Source organism: Chlorocebus sabaeus, chromosome 2 (genome assembly GCF_047675955.1).
Source record: "Chlorocebus sabaeus isolate Y175 chromosome 2, mChlSab1.0.hap1, whole genome shotgun sequence".
NCBI lineage: Eukaryota > Metazoa > Chordata > Mammalia > Primates > Cercopithecidae > Chlorocebus > Chlorocebus sabaeus.
In genome coordinates, this window is record NC_132905.1 from 40799397 (window position 1) to 40806478 (window position 7082).

The window sequence follows — 7082 nt, forward strand, 5'->3', positions numbered from 1 at the left end:
CTCCCCCATCCCAATATGTCATTTATTGGTTTGGGAGAGACAACATTCAAAACCTCAGTAAAGTAAGAATCAGAGAATTAAATGTCTACAGGGCCATAAAAATAAACAGCAGGCCAGGCGCAGTGGCTCACGCCTATAATCCCAACACTTTGGGAGGCCGAGACGGGCGGATCACGAGGTCAGGAGATCTAGATCATCCTGGCTAACACTGTGAAACTCCGTCTCTACTAAAAATACAAAAAATTAGCCAGGCATGGTGGTGGGCGCCTGTAGTCCCAGCTACACAGGAGGCTGAGTCAGGAGAATGGCGTGAACCCTGGGGGCGGAGCTTGCAGTGAGTGGAGATTGTGCCACTGAACTCCAGACTGGGAGACAGAGAGAGATTCCGTCTCAAAAAAAAATAAAAAATAAAAAAAATAAACTGCAAAGCAAGAGAGCAGTGCAGACTATGGAGAACTAGGAAACACATCCCACCTAAAAGTTTCAGCTAGTTACTGCTATAAGTGAATATGGGCTTGCTGTTCACAGATCTTCCAATTTTTCAAAGTTAAGTCAGAAACTCAGAAGTCTGTGTACATTTTTAAGACATTAAAAATATTGTGTAAACCAAACAAAATATGTATACAGGTCAAATCCAACCACAGGTTGCCAGTTTGCAACCTCTGCTACAGAAGTTCTCTGCAAAAGTGATGGCGTGAGAAGAGTTCTATCCCAGCAGATAATTTAAGGCAGCCCCTAAAACTAAGCAGCTTCTTGGAAGCATCTCCTGCAACACTTAGCCCAACCCTCAACCATTCTGATTGACCTGAAAACCAAATTAATTTGACAATTTAATTAAGCAAAGTGAGCCCCTACTCTGTACCAGGTGCTGAGGAATCAGAAATGAACAGTAGTGCTAAAGAAAACCTAGTATTTATTGAGCATGTTCTAGATGCCAAGCACTATTTTACACGTTATGTATATTGACTCATTTAATCCTCACAAAACCCTATGAGATTACTATTATCCTTAAAGATGAGGAAACTGAGGCGCAATGAGGTTTTATTTGTCCAAGGTCACACAATCAGCAAGCAGCAGTGCTTAATAAGGACCTCAGACAGACTCCACCAAAAAAAGCTCACAATTTGAAAGCAAGCCCCATTCAATAAATGATGCTGGGATCACTCGTTATACGTAGGGAAAAAAAATGAAACTGGACCCTACCTTACACTACACATAAGAATCCATTCCAGATACATTAGAGATCTGACCATTGAAAACAACAGAGGGATTCCAGAATATAAAGAATAATTGCAGGCTGGGCACAGTAGCTCACACTTGTAATCCGAGCACTTTCGGAGGCTGAAGCGGGTGGATTGCTTGAGCTCAGGAGTTTGAGACTAGCCTGGGTAACATGGTGAAACCCTACCTCTACAAAAAATGCAAAAAGTAGCAGGGCACAGTGGTGCATGCCTGTGATCTCAACTGCTCCAGGAGGCTGAGGCGGGAGGGCTGCTTGAGCCCAGGAGGTTGAGGCTGTAGTGAGCCAAGATTGCACCACTGCACACTAGCCTTGGTGACAGAACGAGACCCTGCCTCAAAACAAAACAAAGAATAACTGCAAATCTTGAAGGAAAAGATTGATAAAGTTGACACTAAAATTCAGAACTTTTTAACAAATGACACCTTAAACAGATTTTTTTTTAATAAGCAACAGGCCAGGTGCAGTGGCTCATAACTGTAATCCCAACACTTTGGGAGGCCAAGACAGGTGGATCACTTGAGGTCAGGAGTCTGAGACCAGCCTGGCCAACATGATGAAACCTTATCTCTACTAAAAACACAAAAATTAGCCAGGTGTGGTGGCACATGCCTGTAGTCCCAGCTACTTGGGAGGCTAAGTCAAGAAAATCACTTGAACCTGCGAGGCGGAGGTTACAATGAGCTGAGATGGCATGACTGCACTCCAGCCTTGGCAACAGAGCAAGACGTCATCTCAAAAAAAAAAAAAAAAAAAATTTAAAATAAGCAAGAAACTGGGAAATGACATCTGTAATACCTATCAACAACAAAGGATTAATAATCAGAATCCATAAAGAAATATTTTGTAAAAGACAACCCAGTAAGAAAAACAGCAAAACAAGCCCGAGCATTATCTAATCTGTGTAAAGCTGGCACTACCACAGTTACCACACAGTACACTCCAGAACAATAGACCTTGCCATCACTGACTGATATAAATATTCAGGGGTCTGTGTTGTGCTGCAGGTACACAGTGCATGGGTAATCCAGCCCCAAGGCCAGAACCAAGACATTTATTCATTCTCCATCATCATATAGACATTGGATGGCAAATTAGAGGTTGAACATCCAACCCTCAGACATATAGAACAGGGGTTGGCAAGTGTTATTGTAAAGAGTATTTCCAGCTTTGTGAACTGACACAACACATCTCTGTCATGACTACGCAACTCTGCTATTGGTACCATAAAAGAAGATAGGGACAATATGTAAATAAATGAGTGTGGCTGTATTCCAATAAAACGTTATTTACAAAAACAGATGGTGGGCCAGATTTGATCTGGGGACCACAGTTTGTTGACCCCTAACATAGACAGCTGTGCTATTTCTACACTATAGGTAGGACACTTCCCACGTTTTCGCCTGTCTTTTACGTCTGCTGACACCTCTGATTTCCTTAACCAAAAACTACACTACACTTGACAGCAACTCTATTATTCTGCCAAAAAAACCTTTTCGCCCTTATTATCAATGAGAATTCTCCCCTCATTTTCCTTTCACTTTTTCAAACCTCTTTTGACAGCCACCACCCCAAACCAGAAATCTAAAAAACTCCTCCCTTTTACCACTCACAATGTCAATCGTCAACACCTGCAAATTCTAACTCTGATCAATGCCCACAGCCTCTGCCTTAGTTCAGATCCTCATTACCTCTCTGGTCTTTGGTCTACCCTTCTTCCAAAGAACATCCATTTATCTCCTAGAAATTAAACCTCCACCCCATACTTCCCTTCTCGAAGATCCTGAATGCCTCTCTCAGCTGAGGTTTCAGTCCAAACTCCTTAGCAAGGTCCTTCACAACCAGGTTCCTAACACGGTCTTCCTAGTATCATCTCTGGCCATGCTTTCACACACATTCTATGCTCCAGCCACATTCAGTTATTAATACATTCCCTGAAAACGTGTCTTTACCTGAAAGGCCCTTCTCTCCATATCACTGGCAAACTCCTGTATCTTTCAGGACATATCTCAAATGTCACCCCTTCAAAACACCTTCCCTGATTCTTTGAGCAGAGACACACCCATCTCTGTGTCCTTACAATGTTTAATAACTCTTCTTTGGTGTCGACCATCCTGAACTATGATTGCTCATATGTCTACTTCACTCATAGGGCTGCATACCCAAAGTGAAGTGACTCTGCCTTAAAGACCTCTGAATCAACAGAGCCCAGCATAATGCTTGATATGCAGTAAATGCCTTGAGGCACAGTAAATGTTCGCTGAATAGAACACATGCCTGGTAGTAGGAGGAGGGTTTCTTAACCTGGGGTTCACAGACAGGAGTCCATAGACAGGACGTCAGTGGGGTTTGTGAACTCGGATAGAAAAAAAAAATCTCTTTTATTAATCTCTAACTGAAAATTATTATTCTATTCAAATATGAGTGTAGGTAACATACCATTCTAGTATTAGCAGTATCTATGACTCTGTAACAACAGAAATCTCAAATATCTTTATATCATACTACAGTTGTTGCATATAATCTTGAAGTAGGCTTTATGCGCATCACGTCTTTGAAATTGTAATTATCAGATCCATCAATAAATCTGATTTCTTAATGTGCTGATAAACAAGTATATGAATATTAGATTTGTATATTTTGGAAACTATATTTCCATATAATTGGTGTTCCTTATAATTCAATGTACTTTATTTTATACAACTAAAAAATATTATTCTGAAAGGGGTCCACGGCACAGATAAGGTCAAGTCTTCCTTCATTAGAAAAACCCAGAACAGGCTGGGCACGGTGGCTCACGCCTGTAATCCCAGCATTTTGGGAGGCCGAGGTGGGCAGATCACTTGAGCTCAGGAGCTCAAGACCAGCCTGGGCAACATGTTGAAATCCCATCTCCACAAATTAAAAAAAGAAAAGAAAAACCCAGAACAAATGAATTGTGTTGCGGTATATATATATGGTATTGACAATCTTATTTAAAATTTGCCCTCATAACCTTTCTGTTCATTAATTCTCTTTAATTATATGGGGCCCTGGACCTATTTTCCATGACTAGTTTGCATATTTCCTTCAGAACTCCCCCATAGCCCGTGCGAACTTTGAATTCTTCTCTAACATGATCCAACTTCAATTAACAAAATAGAGACTCTGGGTCTTTACAATTTTTCACTTTTCTTTTTTAGGATTTTGTGTCCCTTTGTGGTAAACACCTAGAAGAGAAGAAGTATTTTTCTTTTTTTTTTAGACAGTGTCTTACTCTGTAATCCAGGCTGGAATATCATGGAACGATCACAGCACGGCTCATTGCAGCCTTGGCCTCCCAGGCTCAAGCGATCCTTCCACCTCAGCCTCCTGAGTGGCTGGGACTAGAAGTATAAGCCACATCAAGTGGCTAATTTTTTTTATTTTTTTGTAGAGATGGGGTCTGCCAGCTCCTGGGCTCAAGCAATCCTCCCGCCTTGGCCTCCCAAAGTGCTGGAATTACAGGCATGAGCCACTATGGCTGGCCGGAGCATCTCTTAAAACTCTACAAAGTTAGAAGGTCTCAAAGATAACTTCTTTGCACAATTAGAGATGAGCCAGGAAATACCAAATAACTGGCTGCCTACCCTCTTTTGTATTCCCTTCAGCCTTTGTATTGCCAAAGTCATTAAAGGAACAAAACAAATTTAATAGTTATCTGGTATATACTGTTACGCTTCACTTCTTATTGTTTTTGTTTGTTTGCTTTTAGTTTCATCACACGAATGTTATGGTTCATTTCTTAACACCTTTCTCCCAGCTAGCAAACTCCTTTAAGGCAATGTGTTTAGTGAGCAGGCAGCTGACCATTTCCAGTAGACCCTCTGCCACTAACTTGTAAGATCTTGAAAAGTCAACTTTACCTTTCTATGTTTCAGCTAAAATCACTACCTGATTTGAAACCTTTACTTGATCTCTCAGGCCTTTGTAGTTTTTATACATTCACTCTTCTTCACCATTTTACTGGCTTCAATAACGCCTTTCGGATGACCTCTCCAGGTGACCCTGCTCTTAAGCTGTGGGCTGTCCCCTTCCAGGGAAGACACCTTGGGTCACCGCCCCCAAACAGCCGGGTCCCTCCTTTTAAAGACACACACAATTCCCTAAGTTGATAAAGGTTCTTTCCTTTCTTGCCAACCAGTTCCACTCTCTGTGCCTCTTTTGCCCGTCAGCTCCTGCACCCAAACCTCAGTCCCCTTTTGTCCCCCTTTTCTCTCATCAAACACCTCCTTTTTCCTGTTGCTTCCCCCAATAGGGAGTGGAGGATGCTTGGAACGTAAGTCTTCAGAGCCTTGGGAATTATACAGCTTTGCAAATCAGCCCCAGTACCCCAAGAACTGCCCCAATCTGATACCAGCGTCTGTACCCAAAGGGCCCTCATTCCTCATCAATCACCTCCTTCCCTCCCCGCAAAGAACTGCTCCAGCCCTGACAGCCTAAGCTTGGCCCCCATGCCTCCACCCCAATCACCAGGTTCTACCTGCACTAGGGCTCTAACCCCGCCTAAGGCCTAACCCAGTTCCACGTCCTGCCATCCTCTCAGCCCATGGACCCCAATCCTGGTTCCTTTCGGATCCAGAGTTCCTTCTCCACGACCCTGACCACGACCCCACTACTGGCTCCCGCCTGTTCCCCGGGCCTGGAGCGCCACCCCGTGCAGACCCCGGCCAGCCCTGCACTCCCTCAGTGCGCCGGCCCCAGCGCCCAGCACCCTCCCCACCCGGCTGGACCGCCGCTCCCTCCAGCGCCCCCGCCCGCAGGCCTGGGGCCCGCTCCCCAACATGGCGACGGGGACACAAGCGCGGCGGGCGGGGCGGCTCCGGGCCGGGCCCGCACTCAGACCGTGCCACTCGGTCGCCCGGCGCCATTTTCCCGCGCCGGGCCCGGGCGGCGCCTCCTCCCCGCGAAGCCAGCCCGACAAGGACCGCGGACACCCGGCGGGCCCACCCCTTACGGGCCTGCGCCGCCGTCGTCTCACCTGAGCGCGGCCCCAGCCCTCCCGGGCGGGCCTTGGAGCGCCGGCCCCGGCCGTGCGTGCCCGCCGCCCTCCGTGCGTCCGTCCGTCAGTCCTCGCGTGCGCCCGTCTGTCCGGCCACCCGCGCCCGGCCGCCCGCAGCCCGACCCGGCAGGGCCTCACGGAGCCGGCGGGGAGGGGGATGGGCCGGACCGGGCCGGGGAGGGAGGGGGAGGGAGGGAAAGAGGGAGGGAGCGCCAGAGGGGGCGGGGCAGACTCGAGGGGCGGGGCATTGCCCACGTGACCAGACGTCCCCGGGAGCGCGAGGTGGAGTGCGCGCCAGCTCGCTTGGGTGCTGTGTGCTTAGTGCTGGGATCTCGTGGGTCTCTGTCGGCTTCCCAGTGCTATTCTCTCGCCAGTGAGTCCCGCTGGGGAAACACACCGAACAGCCTTTTGCGAGGGCACTGAGTATCCTTGGAAATGGCAACTCCAAACCTCAGTTTACCCATCTGAAATATGGGGAAAATCATAGTTCTTGTGAGGAGGAAATGGAGGTAGGCATGGAAGGCACTTGTCACCGTGCCTGACACATAGTGTCTAATAATAAGCTTAATGGGATATAGATAAAAGCTTTCACTATTATTTGCCTCTAAATCCCTCTCTTCTTTTTCCCATCATTACCTCCCTAGCAAGCTAAAATGCTCAGGAAATAGAATTATTGATCGAACGAGTGTGACCCCTGCCCACTTCCCAAATGTAGAAAGGCCTCCTCAGCACTGGCCTTGACGTCTGTCATACAGGCCTGGATTCATATCTGGCTTTCACTCTTTTTTTTAAATTTTTTGGGCCGGGCGCGTTGGCTCAAGC

General features: G+C 46.5%; 1 protein-coding gene across 5 annotated transcripts in view; it reads right to left on the minus strand.

Moving 5' to 3' along the window:
- Positions 1–6439, minus strand: part of NCOA6 (nuclear receptor coactivator 6) — a 120283-nt gene extending 113844 nt beyond the window's left edge. For 3 of the 5 annotated variants that reach the window (XM_008021501.3, XM_008021496.3, XM_008021472.3), the window contains exon 1: positions 6240–6437. The gene's annotated coding sequence lies outside the window, so the exon portion shown is untranslated. Of the gene's footprint in view, positions 1–6239 lie in introns of all 5 variants that reach the window. The other 2 variants (XR_012089861.1, XM_073008105.1) reach the window with 1 other exon arrangement.
- Between the last annotated feature and the right edge of the window lie 643 nt (positions 6440–7082).